General features: G+C 39.9%; 1 pseudogene; it reads left to right on the forward strand.

Moving 5' to 3' along the window:
- Positions 1-21,110: 21,110 nt before the first annotated feature.
- LOC122233355 lies at positions 21,111-21,191 on the forward strand (annotated as a pseudogene).
- The last annotated feature ends 773 nt before the right edge of the window (positions 21,192-21,964 follow it).

A 21,964-nucleotide genomic window follows, 5' to 3' on the forward strand; every position in this document is an offset into this window, starting at 1 on the left:
GGATTCTGTGTCTCCCTCTCTCTGACCCTCCCCCATTCATGCTCTGTCTCTCTCTGTCTCAAAAATAAATAAACGTTAAAAAAAAATTTAAAAAAAAAAAAAAGAGTCCAACTTCAGCTCGGGTCATGATCTCATGGTCCGTGAGTTCAAGCCCCATGTCAAGCTCTGTGCTGACAGCTCAGGGCCTGGAACCTGCTTCGGATTCTGTGTCTCCCTCTCTCTCTGCCCCTCCCCTGCTCATGCTCTGTCTCTCTCTGTCTCAAAAATAAATAAAAGCATTCAAAAAAATTTTTTAATAAAATAATACATACACACATACACACAGCTTCTCTTCTACTAATAGTCTCCTGAAAGAAAACCAGCACAGTCCAGGCAGTATATTGACATGGCGAAAGAGAGCCGTGTTGACCTTACAGGTGTGTAAAGGTGGGAGGAGACGAAGTCTTAGAGCATGAGATCCAGTCTGGTGCCCATGAAAACACAAATACATAAAATTTCACTTCTCTTTATATAGAAGTATTTATATTTATAGTTAAGATGATTTTGCCTTTTGTAAATGGGGCCTCTCTAATAAAACAAAGAGGGGTCAGGCCAAATCATTGCCATGAATTTAGAAGAACACCGGATGACCACAGCATCGTGTCATGCTTTCAAAGGAGAGGATGACTTCCCAACCCTCCCCATCCCAGCTCCCTTCCCTCCTCCTTGCAATAAGGCAGTTATGAAGACAAGTGAAAAGGTGGAATTGCTTCCTGTTACAAACCTTAAATGTCGTTGGCTCATTTCTAGTATGGTCTAGAGGTTATTCTCGCCCACCCTTCTCAGGAGCCATAAAATTTTCTTTTGGCCAAGAACTACGTTTAACTTCTGAATACGTATCTACCTCTTCTTTCAATTTCTATGGCTAAACGTTCCTCCCCTCCCCATACTTTACTTAAAACCAGTATTTCTCTCCTTCTAAATTACATTGGCTCTAATAAAAATGTGAATAAGGCTAAAATTACTGCAGAACCCCTTACTCATTTTACTGGATACCTGAAGACCATCAGAATTCTTACAGGCTCGAGATCCCCTTCTAAAGGTTAGTAGTAGTGAAGCCTACTGGACCTGAGAAGCCTCCCATGTTCCTCTTTTCTGATCTCATTCTCTTAAACATCATAAAACCTTACATGAAGTCTTTATTAAAGCCCTTCTAATGTATCAGTAAACTAGAATGTTTTCTCTCCTGTTGCTTTGAAAATAAGACATCCAGGGGCACCTGGGTAGCTCAGTCATTAAGCATCTGACTTCAACTCAGGTCATGATCTCACAGTTCATGAGTTTGAGTCCCACATTGGGTGAGCTCGAGCCCTGAGCCTAGCTTCTCTCTCTCTCTCTGCCCCTCATGGGATTCTCTCTCTTTCTCTCTCTGCCTTTCACTAACTTGTACCCTCTCTCTTTCTCAAAAGAAAAGAAAAGGAAAAAAAGAAAAGAAAAGAAGATAGACATACACCCTCATCCTAGAAGATCCTTAAGAAATAATTTTGATCATAATCTTAGACTCTGGGATTGAGAAAGTTTGTGTGTGTGTGTGTGTGTGTGTGTGTGTGTGTGTGTGTGTGTGTGTGAGGTGGGCGCCCTTCTGCCCCACTTAAAAGGAGATTACTCTTCCTTTTAAGTAAGATGTCTACTCCACCATGTCTAAGATCAGCCCACTGCTAATTATCAGAGCTTTATGGTGGAAGAGAGCAGGCCTCAACAGTCAGGACGTCAAGAAAAGTGACCCAGGATAGGTTTTTTAAGGACAGCCAAGCAATCAGAAATCCAAATGCTGGGGTGAATTGTTGTCCACATATTTGTCACACAGAAGGGAAGACAAAATTTAATTGCTACTCACCAAAATCCTCCAATGAGATAATTGTAAAGTGGTCTGTTCAATAGGGAAAAGCAGGAGATAGCTTTTTTAGGAAAAAGGCCAAACACGTTTGTATGATTTAGAAGTCCCTCATGATCTTGTCACTCTCTACCTATTTTCCTTATCTGCTAATGCTCTCCCAATACACATCACACACAGAACAGTGAACTGTTTCCATTCTCTCATGACTGACACTTCGCAGACTCTGTTCCCCTTACTTGGGCAGCTGGTATCTTCTCCCAACTAACCACTACTCATTCAAGAACCACATTCACAGGAAGCCTTCCTGACCTTTTTCCCCAGGCCTGGTCTTTGTATATGCACCTCTAGAGCTCTCTAATAATTTGGAGATCACTGGGTGCTTTTTTCTCTCTGAACTCAAAGAGGATAGGAACCATTCATCTTTTCTTTTCTTTTTTTAAGTTTACTTATTTATTTTCGAGAGACAGAGAGAGAGTGTGAGTCGGGGAAGGACACAGAGAGAGAGGGAGAGAGAGAATCCCAAGCAGGGCGCAGAGCCTGATGCAGGCTCGATTTCACAAAGCGTGAGATCATGACCTGAGCTGAAGTCAAGAATCAGATGTTTAACTGACTGAGCGACCCAGTCACCCCTTTTCTCCAGCCCTAACCCAGAAGAAAGTATCTAACAGCCCTGAAGTAATATTTACTGAGGAAAAAAAGTATAGCTATTTAGTGAATAAAAGTATACATGAATAAGTAGATAGTTGAATCCAAAGGACAAGATAATGGAAGATGTTCTTACAGTGAGATGGGCTGCACCACAGAGAAGGACCAGGAAACCCGTGTTGGACCAAATTCTGTGGTAAGGAATTTGTAGAAAGAAATTCTAGTTCCTGGAAGAGCTGGGGTAATAAGCAGGGCTTCAGTCAAAGAATGACAGAGCAGAAACTGGAATTCTCAGTAATTGGAGAATGGGAGAGAAAAGAAGTTGATCATAAAGTTATAAGTAGCCAGGGTGGCGTTCCCCTTGGGGAACAGGATAAGGACTCAGTCATAGTAAACTCAATAATAAAAGTCATAGCAAGAACCCAGTGGATGGAGAACTGGGCTGCAAGTTCGGAGTGACAGCAAGCACTAGACTGACTGGAGGCTGTGCTGGTAAATTATACACCCTGGGCCCCTGATGTACATTCACCTTTTTAAGATTAAGAGTAGGTCTACCCTCCAGAGCCTGAAGTGAGACCACAGTTATAAATGTGTACTGACATTGCTCAACCTCCTAGACCTGGTGGATTTAAGGAAAAACAGTCAAGAAGGCCATTAAAGCTTTTATCATGGTTTACTATATCAACGTCTTCCATACCCATTCCTATTAGCCCAGAATATGGTTAGTGTTTTTATTCTCATTTTAGTAGATATTCTTTACAATTTTCCCACTTTGGAAGCTGCTCTTCCTCTCCCTCACAGGGCCCTGCTTCCACCAGGACAAGGGTGAACATGTGACCCAGACTGGCCAGATTACCTCATCCCTTAAGCAAAGTTGTTGTTCAAGGATGAGCACAAGAGCCAGGTAAGGCTGACCAGAGTTCCCCCCCCCCACCCCCCCCCACTGGCTTTTGCAGAAATTCCTAGCAGAAAGAATAATGGAAGCCTAGACTAGATCAACCAGTAGCCAGCCATCTTTGCCTCTTCCTGGAAAAAGTCTTCTTGAACATTAAACCAACACAGAGGAAAGCAGAGCTGAGGGACAGCAGTTCTCACTGGTGTCAATGACATCCCTGCATCTAGTTGTGCCTTACTCTTGGATTTCTTGCTGATACAGTGACGACACATTTTATTTTCCCTTTAAGCTGTTTTGGGTTCTTGTTACCTGCTACCAGAAAAAAAAATCTATCAAATATTCTCTAATAAGATAACATACAAAACATCCAGCAAAGTATCTGGCCCAGAGTGGCTCTCATATTAGTTCCCTCTCCTCCGCCCACTAATCCTGATGCCCACTTTTCTTCCCTGAGCTAAGGTAGCCTTTCATCGACAATATATCTGTGTTCAGAACTCTCTTGTGCAGGAAAAAATAAAGAGTTTTAGAAGGAAGAGACACCTGGGTGGCTCAGTTGGTTGAGCATTTGACTCTTGATTTCGGCTCGAGTCAGCCTCTGTGCTGAGCATGTAGCCTGCTTGAGATTCTCTTCCTCTCTCCCTCTCTCTCCCTCTCTCTCCATCTCTCTCCCTCTCCCTCTCTCTCTCTCTCCCTCTGCCCTTCCCAACTTGCACATACTCTCTCTCCAAAAAAGAAAAAAGAAAAAGAAAAAGAAAAAAAGAAAGGAAGCCCCTACTCTCTGCACCAATTTATGTTTTTTTAGATCATGAAGAGCTCCATGGTCAGAGTTAATCCCAGGCACCTAGATTTCATTAGGAAAAGACAAGAAACTGATGATTCTCCTTAAAGAAAATGTTCCTCCAATATTTTTATGCACACATTTTCCTCTACCTTTCAACATTTTTCAAGTATTTGTTTCACCCCAAAGGGGTAATTTTCCTGATTAGATTATTTTTGTAGTTGCTGTCCGAACTAGATGAGTTAAGGTAAGTAAGAGTTCTAAATAATAATCACAGCTTCAGGATCCAGAGTTTAGTAACAACTAACAGACTCAGGTGCAAAAGATTTTACTAACATTTTACAACCTGGTCTCCCCTTTTTTAAGATAAATTTATTATATACAAGTAAATATGTAATCACAAAAAGTTGCATTCATTTATATTGCTGAGTAAAATAGATGAACATAAATAGAATGAGGCTAAATCACAATAGTTACACAATATGTGGAACCCATTGCAACACCAGTCTTTTCTCCTTGAAATGACCCTGTTAGAGACTCTGTTGCACAATGGATAGCCCATTAGACTTCTAAAATAGGACCCTGTTAGAAATAAGAATAATCCTAAAGTAAGTTTCTTCTAACAGTAAATTTTCTTATGTATAGAAAACAATTAGAACAAAATTAGTGTAGGGGAAAAAAAACCTCTGGTAGGTATCACAGAAATAAAAAAAAAATCTATAAGAGTTTTAAAATAATAATCTAAGAGGCATGTAATACTAGATACCTATATACCAGAAATGTCACATGATTCTTTACAAATGAACCATAGACTAATAATATAATAATATTGTTAGCTAACTCAGTACCTAATATATGCCAAGTGCTATTCTGAATGCTTTACATAAAATTTATTTAATCCTACCAATATTGCCATGGGATAGATACTATGATTATTTCCATTTCACAAATGAAGAAACTAAGGTTCAGAGAAGTTAAGTAACTTTTATTTATAACAATTAGATCACACAGCTACTTGTTGGCGGAGCTAGTTTGTGAATGTGGAGAATGAGTGTGAACTGTAACTTCACAAAGGGACATAGTTCCCTAGACTTGAACGGATGGAAGACATCATGGGGGAAAGACCTGAGAGAGTCCTCAAAGAATGAGCAAATCTGACAAGAAGGCATTAGAAATGCCCCTGGGGAGGGAAAGTGCATTATGTGATGAGAGAACAGTGACATGATCATATGGCCTGAGGACAGATATCACATCACCACAAGACCAATGGGAGGGTTGGGACCAACCATTTCCTACCAGTCTGTGGCACACAATAGATGCTTACTAAATATTTTAGAATACACGAACGACATCAGATGTGGGGAAGTAATTGCCATTAAGGCAAACAGGTAAATTAGAATCAGATGATGGAGTCTCTTTGGAGGAAGTCTAGCCTGGCAGTTAAACTCAGATCAGCTTCAAATTCCAGCTCTGCCACTTATGAGCTGTATCACCTTGAGAATATTACTCAAATTCTCTGAGCTCCTCTTTCCTTCTGGATAAAAGGGAAACCATGGTATCCACTTCACAGGGTTATTGTTAGGATTAAGTAAGATACTGTACCTACATAGCCCCTAATGTCTGGTCAATACTGAGTAAAGGGTGGCTGCTTTTGATTGGCAGGCAGGCCAAGTACTTTACACATCAACTATTGCTGGAATGAGCCATTGAGCTTCCGAAGGGATGTAAATAATGAAGTAAGAACTCAAAGATTAATCTAAATCAGCAGAATGAAGTGAATGGGGGATACACAAGGGAAGAGAGGCTGCTAGTACAATAAGCCATTACAATAGGCTATTACAATAGTCCAACTACGAAATAAGTGTCTCAGTCTGTTCAGTGACAGAAGAAAGAGGAAGAAAAACTGGTACAAGACTCGAGGTTATAACAATTTTATATAATTTCTCCTCTGTCATGTATTGGACTAACATTTCAGGTTATTAAGTAAGGACTTCCATGAGAAATAAAATCTCATCATAACTCTTAAGTCTTAAATTGCTAGCAAAAAAAAAAAAGGGTAAAAATCAACAAAAGAAGACCTACACAAAATATTAATAATATCTAATGTGCCAACCCATCTTTTTCACTTGTGGGCTCATCTATTTCGATCAAATTACACTATTTACACCTAATCCTTCACCTTGGTAGCATGCAAAACTGTGGCAATTTGCATTTGCTAACATGAATTTATTGTCCCTTGTTTTCTAATGATATATTATTTTAGAAGGTTTTATAGAGTCTTATGAAAAATTACTAGTTTGGGATCAGAAGAAAGAAAATCATCTTTGGAGTTTGAAGCCATGGGTTAAATCTGTGCCAGTCGAGAGAGTACATTATAATTATAATGCAGTTAGTTTTGGGTTACCTACAGTAGCAGTGTCGGTATAATTAGCTCTGTCATATGTTAAAAAATAATTTTGTAAATTACTCATTTAATTGTTTTCATCATGGATATAGAGACATTCTTTAATTAGGCATGAGTCAACTAACTGTTTCACAGGTTAATTTACTGATATGAGTAAAGTTTATACCAGAATCAAAGTGCAACCCTAGAAGATGCTTTTTATAAACCTTCCAACTTGGCAAGAATGATCCGAGTGCTACTGCTTCAACATGAACGCCATTTCCAGCATGCAATGAACTACTCTTGCCAAAGTCAAATGGAATAATACATGAGAGGGCGCCATTTTCTACCTAAGAATCCACAAAAATATAAGCCACTTCTTGTAGATCTTCCTGTCAAGTACCAAAGATATATCAGTATTGCTAACCTGTCCAGAGATAAGTGACATTTTCAGAACCATCCAGATGTAAACTAAGAACTAGGATAGGAATTCCTAGTTGCCCATCAGCAAGCTTGCTCCATCCATACTTTTGTAATCAATAATGTTGACGATAGCCCCTTCGTATGGGTGAACAAGCCACCTGCCATCCATACTCTCCTGTTTCAAAGCAGCAGACTCTTTCCCTCAATCTGCTCTTTTTTGTTTCCCTACCTTTGTGCTCCAAAAACTTTTTTTTTCCAGTTGAGTTTTAACAAGTTTGAGTTAGAGCATTACAAAGCAGAGTATGGGCATCTTTCCCATTCATCGTATTTACCTACATAAACCTGATTTTATTCCTCTGTGCATTGACCAACAAGACTGAAGTCCAATTTCCTCAAGAAACTTTTCAATCACCTTCCTTTTGGGCTCATCATCTCTGTCATTGCATTAAGATTTACTGAAGAACAGGGGCACCTGGGTGGCTCAGTTAAGCACCTGACTTCAGCTCAGGTCACGATCTCACAGTTCACAAGTTTGAACCACACATTGGGCTCTGTGCTGACAGCTCAGAGCCTGGAACCTGTTTCAGATTCTATGCTCCCTCTCTCACTGCCCCTCCCCCTCTCGCTTACACTCTCTCTCTCTCTCTTTCTCTCTCTCACAAATATTTTTAAAAAATTTTTTAATTCACTGAAGAACAAAATAAGACACAAAACAGCTATCTGCTAGGTCTAAGGAGAAATTTGCCAATCTAATAAATAAGGATCTAATTAGACTGATAGCCATGGCCGAGGTATAATTCTGGTATTCTCTGCACAGAAATTTACCTTATGGTTGCCAAATAGGAAAAAGAAGGGAAAAGTGTATATGTTTCAGAATAAACTGGCCTTAGCAAGTTTCCCAGAGAGAAGTATACTTGGACCCTGACAGACCTAGTCACAAATGAAGTGTCCAGACCAACTGGACGAGATGGTGCAGTCTTCCTTGGAGATACCGTCTCTAGCATGGGATTCATCTACTGAGGAGTTACTGGGCCACAGCGGTTCCACATGGGTGGGGGAAGGAGGCATTTGGAAATATGTGGCACCTGCTGTGGCTGACCTGTGACCTTGAGGCAGGAGACAAGGACAGTAAACATCATGAATGCTTTAATGCAAATGCTTCAAATCGTCTTCAAAGATTTTTACTAATAGGATTATGGAAAACTATGTTACCTCTTGTATTTTTAACTCACCTCCTAAAAATTGTTATTAGATTACAAATGTTTAATCATTGCTAGAAGTGTCACTCATGGCACATGGTAAAATGCATATGGGCTTAATGTGTTTTTTTCAAAACCTTAGAGCAAAAGATTTAGCTCATTTGATTTAGGGAAAATATCTGTCACATAACCAAATAGGTAATGGTGATCCTTGTTGTCAAAACCACCAGCCGAATTAGATTTAGGTTCCATTCTAAAAAGCCAGATTTTCTTTTTTCTTTTTTCAGTTTTTATTTATTTATTTATTTTGAGAGAGCAAGAGAAAGCATGAGCAGGAGAGGGGCAGAGAAAGAGAGAGAGAATCCCAAGCAGGCTCTACACCATCAGTGCAGAGCCTGATGTGGGGCTCGAACCCATGAACCATGAGATCATGACCTGAGCCAAAATCAAGAGTCGGACACTCAACCAACTGAGCCACCCAGGTGCCCCCATTTTCATTTTAAGTGAGTGTGTCCCTACATGTGCCTGTGACAACCATCTCACTTGTGAATTCTGATTATAAGATAGAGAGGGAGGAAGAGACATCACAGGGACTCACCATGAGTTTATTGCTTAAATGATAGAGCCACCCCTTCACTATTTCTTATCGAAACTTCCCTTGACTTGCTATTATCAGTCATTCCCTGTGGAGTCGTATGTTCTCACTTGTCTGTTGATTTGGCATCCAGAAGTTTACAAATTTAGGGTCATTCATGTCCATAAGAATCAAGAGGAGGAAGAGGTTTGTATTCCTCTTGTAAAATGGGAGAAGTGTAAGGGGACAACACAATGCAGTTTTGTCCAAAATAATCCCAGGGCACACTTGTTGCCTCGGTATACTTTTGTTTATACATTTTTTAAATGTTTATTTTTGACAGAGAGCGTGAGTGGGGGAGGGAGAGAGAGAGGGGGGACAGAGGATCTGAAGCAGGTTCTGCAATGACAGTAGTAAGCCCCATGTGGGGCTTGAACTCATGAACCTCAAGATCATGACCTGAGCGAAAACCAAGAGTCAGACACTCAACCGCCAGAGCCACCCAAGTGCCCCAGCCTTGGTATGATTATTGATAGTGCCCCCCATTCACTCTCAGAAGTGTTCCAGTTTGATTGACAAATTATATGGTAACCCAAAAGGAGCAAGGGGGGGTGGGACGGCGGGGCAGGCACAGGCACCGAATCTCAGGTACATCAACATTAGCAAAAAGTACTTACAAATGTTAAGAGTCTGGGAAGTCTTCGTGCAGCCCCAGTGTGGGTGAACCCCAATGTGAAGACAGCTGCCTTTGAACGCTATTTTACCTGAGCAGAACTTTTGCTCTGAAATTTTTCTACGTGGGGCCTAAAATTATAAACAACCTAAGCAAATGCCAAGGCCAATTATTTATTTAGAATCACTTGGAAAGCACTCCGTTGTCTTCCCTGTGATGAAATCATCCCCAAAGTCAGATTTTGCCAGAATCCCAGGATGTCAAGGTCATTCAAGACCCAAATACCCCCCATTCAATAATGCTATCTATAAAGGCCAAGTAGCATTCCCTAGGTACTTGTTTTTCAACTGCTCCTAGGCAGAGTCCACCACCAAAACCCACGAGGATCCCCCTCCCTAGAGACTAGGGCTCCTCCCTGGCACAGAGTTCAGGAGCTTGAGTCTCCCGTGTGTGGAGAGAACATTCGACATCCCCAAGTACCTCTGCCAAAATGGAGATAGACAGGAAAGAAATGCTGGAAAGTCCAAACCAAAGTTAGCATACCTTGGTCTGGAGTTTCTTCATTTTTGCCACAGAGCAAAATGGCCCCCTAGATGAGATGGTTGGTGATGACAGAAAAGCAACTTCAGATCCAGAACAGTCTTCCATGACCCTTGTATACCCACCGCAGCCTTCCTGCCTGTCCCAGTTTCATAGGCTGGAGCTCAAATAAATCATCAGGAAAACAGATTCGAAGCATAAAAGAAATAAAGATAAATTCCAAAAAAAGGAATGTTAGTTACATTATAAAATTGTTGGCAACAACTATACAGGTGCAGCCACCAGAAGACACAAACTAATGAAACTTTAGAAGATTGACTCTTCACACCTATTTGCAAGACTATGTTGCAATATTATAGCATCTCTTCCCATTTGGTCTTAGCGTCACGGTGAGAAAGCTTACAGGACCACAAGGCACAGTCCCTAGACAGAATCAAAGCTATATTTGAGCTCAAAGAAAAAAAAGGCCACAGTAAATGACTTTACATTATAAAGAAATCATAAATGAAAATGGTCTGCTGATAATTCCTGGCAGACTCCCTGATTTTGTGCATGCATTTATATAATTAAACAGCCTCTGATTATTAATGAAAAAAATGTATCATACATGAAAGTACCATTATGCCCCCATAGTAGTTAAAAATGGTGATTCTACTCGGGATTGAACAAATACTTCAAAACATTGTATTTCAAAATGCCTATAATGTAACTCTACATAGTTTATTACTTGAACTACTGAAATCTTGATTCTATGCAATTGTTTTCAATGTCTGCATTAGGAAGACTATGGCATTTTGAAATCCAGAAAGGACAGTCTGTCATCAACATTGAGAACACAACTACCATACAGAGAGCTATATAAAGCTGGGATATTCTTTAAACATTATTTTTTATTTATTTATTCTGAGAGAGACAGAGACAGCACAAATGGGGGAGGAGCAGAGAAAGAGGGAGAGAGAGAGAATTCCAAGCAGGCTCCACACTGCCAGTGCAAAGCCCAACACGGGGCCCAAACTCACAAAACCTCAAGATCATGACCTGAACTGAAACCAAGAGTCAGACGATTAACCAACTGAGGTACCCGGGCACACCAGGTATTTTTTTTTAAGACTGGGGTTGGGGGCAATGAAAAGAAGACTGTGAGTGACCAAGAAGTGGAAGGCAGAATCCCTGACAAAAATATGTGAAATCTACCTATAGCCCCAGACCACAAGGTCACACAGCAAATACATATGCAATACAACCCTAATAACTAATGTTCATTTAGGTCATGTGGAAGGGAGGTGTAGCTCTAAGGTAGGAACAATAACAACAGGGGGCAGCAGGTACTGTGTACATATGGTGACTGGCTCAGTCTTAATCTGCAGTGTGTAGCTGAAGAAACAAAAGCTCAGCAAATATCCATACATAAATGGTTGAGTTAGAATTTTAACCAGGTCTGCCTGACTTCTCTGCGTATGCTCTATTAGGCAATACTACCTACCCTACGGATGAGTGAATTTTAACCAGGGAAGAAAAGACATACCTTGGAAGGATTGGCTTATGTGATGCAGAAGCTGAATGTATATATCTTTGGTAGGTTGCAGCAGCTGATTGGCTGGAGTTATCGCTACAGTCAATGAGCGCACATCGCAGGAGTAACAGCTGACCTGCCTATCACAGACAAGGTTCAAGGTGAATCCCCCCAAATATCTATCCATGGCCTTGCCCCCAGCATCGGCTATGCGTTTGGAATCACCTGGGAAATTTTTTAAAGCTATAAGTGGCTGAGCAAGACACCTAAGAATTCTCAATAAACCCATCTCGAGTGGATCCTGGTATTAAGGTGATTTTTTAAAAATTGCTTAGGTGAGGGGCGCCTGGGTGGCTCAGTCGGTTGAGTGTCTGACTTTGGCTCAGGTCATGATCTTGCGGTTTGTGAGTTCGAGCCCCACGTCAGGCTCTGTGCTGACAGCTCAGAGCCTGGAGCCTGCTTCAGATTCTGTGTCTCCCTCTCTCTTTGCCCCTCCCCCTCTCATGATCTGTCTCTCTCTGTGTGTGTCAAAAATAAATAAACATTTAAAAAAAATCTTTCTAATTGCTTAGGTGATTCTAATATACATCCAGGGTTGAGGCACACTGACCTTAGCATAACATTTTTCAAACCATGGTTCACACTATGGTCTCAGAACTGTGGTTCTCTTGTGAGTTTTCTTCAACCTGTGATTGCTGCTACCCCTTGTTTATAAGAAAATCTAGTTTGAGATAATGTGTGATTGAGTTCTAAATGTATATTTAATAATTCTAAGTCTGTTTTATCATCATTAAGCTGTGCTACAAAGAACTCCCCAGTGTCCAGGTTCTCCACCAACTGAACAAGTTGGGTGGTCATCTTTGCAGCATATCTAGGAGGCACCTTGCAAGGTGTGCTTTTTCCAGGAGGAGGCCACATTGTGGAAATGGGGGTAGGAATGGTCTGTATACAAAACACAAAGGACACACAACTAGACTAGTATACCTTATTCACTCTCAAGAAATCACTAATAATATGTCAAAAGTCCACAGTGACACTTGCTTGTTCACCTCCCTAAAGAAATTCTTCTATAAATCACTTGAGTGGCACCACTCAATTCATCAAGCGTGCTTGGCTTTTCCATATGGAAGCTCTTAAATAATGAGGTGAACGAAAAAGAGAACAGAATTATGTGCTTTTATATGGATTGGTGGCTAAAATACTTGAAGATTTATGCAAAGAAACACATTTAAGAGGCTATATATTTGCTTTTGCTTTTACTATTCTGAATTATGGGAAACTCAGTTTCTATAAGCATAATACCAAAGCAACAATTTAACTACAGATTCTGATGGTATGTCTGGCTGATTAGAAATTTCACTCCTAATGCTAAAAATAATGTAGATGGGAAAAGGGCACTAAAGTAGTAACAGCCACAAAGGCCAAGCAAAGAAATATAAAGAGGAACCACGGGTTTACTTATTTCTTGCTACAATATTATACTCATTTTTTGTCTCGAGAACATCAGCCTGCTTTTGTGGTTCTGTGGGCTGCATATCATTGACTTAATAAATATAGAAAGTATTGTCCCAATGAGTGACAGACAAGGAACTGACAATCTCTTTTTTTCCTCTGAAGCTCGATAAATGTCATATGCAATGCTTTGACTGTGTTCTACTCACTTACCTTTCAAGAAAGATATTTCATTTTTTCTTAGTGTTCAGTGCTCTACATTTAATAAGAAAGATCCCATCATTGAAGGAGATTTTGCCAATAAAAGAACTATTCTCTAGCTTCTGCTTTCCAGAAATTTCTAGGATCTTTTTAACCATATGTTTCATATAGTATCTTTTAAGAAAAAAAGTCAGATGAGGGGCACCTGGGTGGCTCAGTCGGTTAAGCAACAAACTTCAGCTCAGGTCATGATCTCACGGTTCATGGGATCAAGCCCTGTGTCCAGCACAGAGCCCTGAGCCTGCTTTGGTTTCTGTGTCTCCCTCTCTCTCTGCCCCTCCCACTTGTGTTCTGTCTCCCTCTCTCTCTCTCTCAAAAATAAATAAAACATTTTTTTAAAAATTTTAAAGAAATAGTCAGATGATATTTTCCATCTTCTCTATTTCCATCCTTCTGATATTTTCCATCCACTTCTCTATTGTGCTGTTTAGTATTTACTATTTTTTAGAAGACCCTAACTCAGCTTGAAGTTAAACCTGCAATTTTAATATACCACCAATAGGTGGCAAGGCTGCTTACATCATACATTTCAAATCACATGGTACGTAGCCTACCACAAATATGGATGACTCTAGTCAGATCTTCCTCATAAAAAGATAGATTTAAGGGTGCCTGGGTGGCTCAGTCAGTTAAGCATCTAACTGTTGATTTCGGTTCAAGTCATGATCTGACGGTTGTGGAATCCAGTCCTACACTGGGTTCCCCAGTGGGTGTGGAGCCTGCTTAAGATTTTCTCCCTCCCTTTCAGTCTCTCTCTCTGTCTCTCTCTCTGTCTCTGTCTCTCTCTCTCTCTATCTCTCTCTCCTTCCCCCCTGGCCTTTTCCCCCACTTGCTGCCCCCCCCTTTCAAAAAAAAATTAAGAACAAGTGTTCGTAAGGAGGTGGAGAAAAAGGAAACTTGTACACTGTTGGTGGGAATGCAAACTGATGCAGCCACTGTAGGAAATAGTATACACATTCCTCAAAAAATTAAAAATATAATTACAATTCCAGTAATCCCACTAACAGGCATTTACCCAGAGAAAATGAAAACACTAATTTGAAAAGATATATGCACTCCTATGTTTACTGTAGCATTATTTACAATAGCCAAATTATGGAAGCAACCCAAGGGTCCATCCATTGATGAATGGATAAAGAAGAGGGGTGTGTTTGTGTGTGTGTGTGTGTGTGTGTGTGTGCGTGCGCGCACACATGCACGCAGTGGAATATTAGCCATAAAAAAGAATAAGATCTTGCCATTTGCAACAACATGGATGGATCTAAAGGGTATATAATGTTAAGTGAAACAGAATCAGAGAAAGACAAATACCATACATAAGGCTGCTTTTAGACAAACAGGCTTGAGTGACAGAATATAGAAAGGGCCCACAACAAGCACCTGGTTGAATACAGACAGGCCCATCAGGATCCCCACCTCGAAATATCCATAGGCCCTAACTGACCAATGGGCTACTTACAACCAGGCACAGTTACCAAGAAAGGGAAAATTCCATACCTCACCATACCTCCTCACCTTCCCCCTTTAAAAACAGCCTCCACCCATTGCCTCATTACAGACAGCCTCTCCTCTGCTGTCCTGCTGTTCTGCCCACTGCTCCCTCGCAGTATATTCAGTAAACTTCTATCTCTTTTATTCTGCCTCAGGTGAAGTCTTTTCACCACCTGTGCCACTGGCTTCCACTCGATCATGGCACCACATTTGGGGGCCCCTATCCAATCGGGAGAGACACCACACCATATGATTTCACTCATATGAGGAATTTAAGAAACAAAACAAATGAACAAAGAAAGAAGAAGACAAACCAAAGAAACAGATTCTTAAATACGGAGAACAAACAGAAGGTTACCAGAGGGGAGGTGGGTGAAATAGGTGAAGGGGATTAAAAAGCACACTTATTGTGATGAGCACTGAGTAATTTATAGAATTGTTGAATCACCACATTGTACACCTGAAATTAATGTAAGATTGTATGTTAATTATAATTGAAAACAGTTTTTAAAAATAAATAATTTTTTAAAAGATAGATTTTTCTACTTGTTAAAATTTTAATTTGGCAAATTAAAACAAAAGCTTCCATTAAATGAGCATCATTTTAAAAGTTGGTATTCTAGGGGAGCCTGGGGACTCAGTCAGTTAAGCATCCGACTTCGGCTCAGGTCATGATCTCACGGTCTGTGAGTTTGAGCCCCACATCGGGCTCTGTTCTGACAGCTCAGAGCCTGGAGCCTGCTTTGAGTTCTGTGTCTCCCTCTCTCTTTGCCCCTCTACTGCTCATGCTCTGTCTCTCTTTCCCTCAAATATAAATAAATATTTCAAAATTTTAAATAAATAAATAAAAGTATTCCAAACTTTTCTTAGCTTGTAGGGAAATGGTCCTCCAGGAGAGTCATCTTCAATTTTCAGTGTGGTTTAACACCCAGCTGGCCTCAAGCGGCTTCTCCTTCTTGGTCAAGTTTCTCTTTCAATTAGGCTTTAAAAGTCTAAGCACCTCACGCAGGTTACGTACTTAAAATGCACCACCTTACTTAACTTTCCCGTGTTCGTGAATTCTGTTCGTGAATTCTGTGTTTTCTTCGTTTCTTTCTTAGCTATTTCATTAGAAATGGCTATGAGGAAAATAATTAAAGAGAACCCAACCATCTGGCCTCTAGATACCACCAGCTTTCCTGAATAGAAAGACACACAGTATTGTTAGCAGCCACAGTCACTGTCTATTCAACTTATTTCTTAAACTCAAATTAAACTTTAAGTATAATACATCTACTTCTGAGATATCCTTTCCCAGATGCAAAAGCTGCAACTCAACACCATTTCCAGAGCTATTTGCTTAAAGGCCCTGAATTTCTAACACTTACATGCATGTTGAACAGCATTATTAGAGGCATTTTATCAAACCCCAAATGGGTTTCACTGTTCCTTCTGTAGTATGTACAGACGGGAAGAAAGCGAGCAAAATTACAATATCCCAAGCCACAGACTAAGGTTAAACTAAACCCATATGAAAAAATAATCTGAAAAATACCTGATTCCCAGGTCAGTTGTCACGAAGATTAAGAATAATGATGGCAGGCAAACATTTCTTGAGCATATAGTATCCATAAGCTCTAAGATCATCTGAACTTCCAGAACCTCCCCAAGCAAAGTTTAGAATGTGGTCTACCTTCTCTTCTAGTACTTGTATGTCTAAAATGGAATTTATTATATCGCATTGTAATTGTGGGTCTACTGGTAGTCGGGAGCTACTTGATGTTAGGAACCCCAAGATCACAACAGTTTGCTTTATCTGCTCTCCTGGAATACTACTAAATAATGTTTGCCTCACAAATTACTCAATTCTCTGTATACATCTGGCTTAGCCCATGTAGTTCCTTTTATTCATAAATTTATGTATTTTAAAAGTCTGAAATAAGCACATTTTAATAGCTTATGCCTCTCCTCTTAGCTGTTTTTTATCTCACTCTACTTTTTTTAGTATCATATCAAGACGCTGTGTGTTATGTTTACTTTGGGCTGTCTATATATTTAATCATTCCTTTGCCTTGTGAAGAGCCCCTGAAAAACATCAACGTAGGTACAAATGACTGACTTTTATGTCATTAAATCTTAGCACTGGCTCATTTACATATGAATATTTCTTTGCTATAAACCATCAAGCTCCAGGTCAAGATCTTCCTCACCACCTAGACCTTTTAGCTCAACTTTAAAAGCATGGTGTTTTAAACGGCCATTGTTAATGATGGCAGTAATGACAATGAGTGACAATAATGCTGAAGAACTGACCTTATTTTTATTACTCAGGAAATATCATGAAAATTTCCCTCCATAACTGTTTTATCCACGTTCATGATATAGGATTATTAGACCAGTCATGCTACATGTCAGCTCTGCATTAACCTGTGGTGTGCTGGACAAAGTAAACTTCTAGACAATCCAGTCTTAGCCATCCAGGCTAATTTCTTTCCCATGAAACCCTCTGTTAAAATGCCAAGAAAAAAAAAAAACAAAAAACAAAAATCTATCGTGTGGGGGTGGGGAGTGGGATGGAGGTGTACTTCAGAGCAGAGTGGTAGCTCCTGAAACACTAAAGCAGTAACTCCTAGACTTGACCTAGACATGCCTGTTGAAAAGGCAGATCGCAGGGCCCCACCTCTGGCAATTTTCATTTTGCTCCCACTTTGATAAACACCTATAGAGACAAGCTGCAAAATGAGATTTGAGCAGGAGGAAATCTACATAAGTCACAAACCAAACTAGCCATCTTAAAAAAAAAAAAAAAAAAAGTATGTGATGAGGGAGCGTGGGGCAAGCCAAGGGCAAAGTACAGGCTAAGAGTTTCTCAACCCCCCCCCCACCACCTGCCCACCGCCAGGTGGAATATGTATGATATTCCTCTCACACTCCTCGTTACCCAAGAACAAAGGAAAGGGGTTTAAGTGTTTGCCATGGTGATGTGGGAAACTAAGGCAAATGAAAAATTAAATTCCTGGGGCACCTGGGTGGCTCAGTTGGTTAAGCATCCAACTTCAGCTCGGGGCATGATCTCACAAGATAATGTGGTTTGTGGGTTTGAGCCCCACGTCAGGCTCTGTGCTGACAGCTCAGAGTCTGGAGCCTGCTTCAGATTCTGTGTCTCCCTCTCTCTCTGCCCCTCCCCCACTCAAGCTCGCTCGCTCTCTTTCTCTCTCAAAAATAAACATTAAAAATTAAAAAAAAAAAAGAAAAATTAAATTCCCTTACTGCCTACAGCCCATTGACGAGTCCCTGAAACAGGCAGCGTAACCTCCCTCTAGGAGCTCAGCTGCCTCAATGATTGACACTTTGCTAGGGGCAAAAGAGAATCTTGGCTTAACATTATCCTAAATCCTAGGACCTTGTAAGTCTACTTTAACATATAAAAATTCCTTTGGAAACTTCCTTTATCTCAACTCCCCCAAGATATATGCTGGCAATCATACTCCTATCTGAAGGGTCTCATGATTCAGGTTTTACTAAACAGTAATAAATGGCATTTTCTGAACAACACCTAGCCCCTCAAGGTCCTGGAAACCCTGCTTCCAAAATTCCTGAGAGACTTACTCTATCCCTAACCCCCTCGCAACCTGAAGGTACAAAACCAGTTCCCAGGCACAACACCAGTACAGCTCTTTCTGCCCACAGGTCCTATGCTGTGCTTTAATAAAAATCACCTTTTTTGCACCAAAGACATCTTCAAGAATTCTTTCTTGGCCATCAGCTCTAAACCCCCCAACACCCTAAAGCCCCATCAGTATGTTCCAATCCCACATTCAATTTTAACTTTTCTATTTGGTATAAACTCTGTAAAAGGTAAAGTCATGACTGACAAAAGGTGGGCAACAAAAGATCGGCTTGAAGAAGAAGATGGAAGCCATAGTTGGGCAGCTTAGGCAACTCCTGTTCAATAGTTTTTGCTGAAAATCAGTCACCTCAAAGGGACTTTCTCTTCCAGTGCCACCAAATCATATGGTGCCCAGAAAACCTTTTGCCTTTGAAATTTTTGCCTCTCTGCAACAATACTGATTTCCATATATGCCAAATTGTCAATTTAGAACTGGCAAGGTCTTTCGATGTTTACAGTTTTCCCTCCACACGGGAAATATTCCAAGACCCACGGTGGACTCATGGGCAGTATTGAGCCTTATACATACTATGCTTTTTTCCTATACATACATACATATGCTAAAGTTTAATATATAAATTAGGCACAGTAAGAGATTAACAATAACAACTAATAACAATAACAATAATAATAAAATAGAACAAATATAGGAACATACTATAATAAAAGTTATGTGACTATGGCCTCTCTCTCTCAAAACATCTTATGCATCACACTTACCCTTGCGATGATGTGAGATGATAAAATGCCTAAGTGATATGATGAAGTGAAGTGAATGGTGTAGGCATTGTGACATAGGTTAGGCTACTGTTGACCTTCCGACAGTAAGTCAGAAGGAGGATCACCTGCTTCTGGACTGCACTTGACCCCTGGTCACTGAAACTAGGGAGGGCAAAACTGCAGAGAAGGGAGACTATTATACAGAGACAGGTTTTGCTAGTGAATTTTAGCACACATCTACTGTGCCCAAAGAGACCCAAGAAAAATTGAATCAACCAACAACGAGCACAGGGAATGGGAAAATAACTGAGCTGTTTTCCCCCCAAATTTCCAACTCACATCTATACATAACCTGAGGTCTACACGAGTCGAATCCTTCCAACCATGCAAGTCAGGAAGTTTTCTCCAGTACTTCAGAGACTTATTTAAAAGAAAAAGATAACTTTGGCATATGTTTTGTTTTCTTGTACTAAAACCAAACAGCACTGTTATTTTAGCAACTGGATTCATATCGAAAGAACAACTTACAACAGTTCCTATTGTATTAGCTTCCTGAATCATCCTCACTTTCAAATATCTGTTCTGTGAATAGCTACATAGCTGAAAATTTTGCTTTCAAAGAGAATCTCAGGAACTTTGAGGTAAAGAAAGAGCAAGTCTCACACTTGTGCCTGTAAGGAGTATATCTGGTGACTGAAACAACTCTAGGGCAATGCCCAGGTCACAAGGATTCCTAACTCTCAACACTTAGTCAAGACGCTGTCAACAAATCATTCTCCTAATGTGATTAGCTTTAAAAACTGAAGGTAACTATTCCCACTAACCTCAAATAGTTACAGTTTATTTAACCAAAGATGCTTGTGCTGTTTGTCACAATAATGTGATTTTAACTTCATATAGAAATCTAGGGGCACCTGGGTGGGTCAGTTGGTTAAGCATCCAACTTTGGCTCAGGTCATGATCTCACAGTTTGTGAGTTTCAGCCCAGCATGGGGGCTCTATGCTGACAGCTAGAGCCTGGAGCCTGCATTGGATTCTGTGTCTCCCTCTCTCTCTCTCTCTGCCCCTCCCCCACTCACACTCTGTCTCTCTCTCAAAAATAAATAAACATTAAAAAAATTAAAAAGAAAGAAAAAATCTAAACTGGGGGGCGCCTGGGTGGCTCAGTCGGTTGGGTGACCAACTCTTGATTTCCACTCAGGTCATGATCTCACAGTTCATGGGATCGAGCCCTGCATCTGGCTCTGAGTTGAGAGTGCAGAGCCAGTTTAAGATTCTCTCTCTCTGCCCATCCCCCACTCATGTTCACTCTCTCTCTTTCTCTCTCTCTCTCAAAAATAAATAAATAAACATTAAGAAAAAAGAAATCTAAACTGGGAACAAAGCCTCAATGGTAGTGACCATGGCCTAAACATTTGAAATGGGTTTATATTATTCCTTTTGTTTTAGAGATTATGGAATCTCCAGTAGGAAGAATTTAATAGCAAACTGCTTCATGGATTTACCTAAAAGTGGAGCTTAAGGTAGCCATGAAGAGGCCTGTTTTAAATTGTCTGAGGTGTGCCTATTTTAAACATATTCTTTAGTAACCTTCTTTTCATCTTGTATGTGTGTGTAATTTTTCCCCATGATCTGATCACATAGAACAAAATCCACACCTCCTAATTCATACTCAACCCAATTAATTTTCTGCATTCTGGATGATGATTTAACATGGAACAGATTTCCTGAACAGAGGTTTATTCCTCAAACACCTAATGCCCCTGATTATGATGCATTCGTTTTCCCTCTGTATGGTAAGAGAGAGTTTAAGGAAGTTTTTATTTTTCTAAGGCTACCTAAATCCAAAGAGAAAGGGAAAATGATTCTAAAATCAAAGAGAAGTAACCACACTAGGTTTTTTATTGTGTTTTCACAACTGAAATACCCTGGTGATAAATCGTGAGTGTCCTCAACAACCACAAACTAAAACTGCATTAGATACGAAGCAAATCTTAATAGGCAAAACTTTAGTTATCAGTTATAAGAACTAGTTATGATCGCTTCTCGGCCTTTTGGCTAAGATCAAGTGTAGTATAAGAACTAGTTATGAAACCAAAAGCACCAAGATGAAACTCATCAATTTGTACAAGCAATGTGTGTGTGTGTGTGTGTGTGTGTGTGTGTGTGTGTGTGTGTGTGAAATCTTCACTGACCTAAATCCAAATTAATTTACTCTTGAAAATATCTTCCCCCCGAATTTGTTTGTGCTTGCAGACTCTAAGAGCCATTTAAATTATTTATTTCTACTTTATAGGATATGTAACAAATAAGGAATCTAATAACTATCAGAATTACTACATAATTAAACTCTTTTATTTGATATTTTTAAATATCCCAGTAACTTGTGTATATATACAGAAAACAGTCAAATGTATTTGTTTCATTAGCTTTTATGTAATGGTTTGCCCATATACTTTTAACATTTATTATTTTCCAAACAAAGTTTTTGTAGCATCTTTGACCTTTTAAAGTATGCACTGACACACACAAACACATGTAGAACTTTTTATGCACTAAAATATTGGGTATGTCACATAAAATGCTCTTAAGAGACATAATCATCCACATTATGAATTATCCACCTTTCTCTGTTACTTCTTCTTAATAGGTCAGATCACCAATGACAGGTAGAGGATACAGCTACAGAGAAAAGCCTTTAAAACCAAAACTTATTTCAAATAACTAGGAAAGGCACAATGATGTCGAGAATGCCTTCGGCCCATCTTCCAATGATTTAAAACCTGCTGATGCCTCAAAGAAGTATTCAGAACAATATTGTGCTTGGAGGGGGTTTTATTTTATTTTTCATTTTGTACTGCATCCATCTGGAACAAATCTCCCTGGGTGTGT

Source organism: Panthera tigris, chromosome D4, assembly GCF_018350195.1.
Source record: "Panthera tigris isolate Pti1 chromosome D4, P.tigris_Pti1_mat1.1, whole genome shotgun sequence".
NCBI lineage: Eukaryota > Metazoa > Chordata > Mammalia > Carnivora > Felidae > Panthera > Panthera tigris.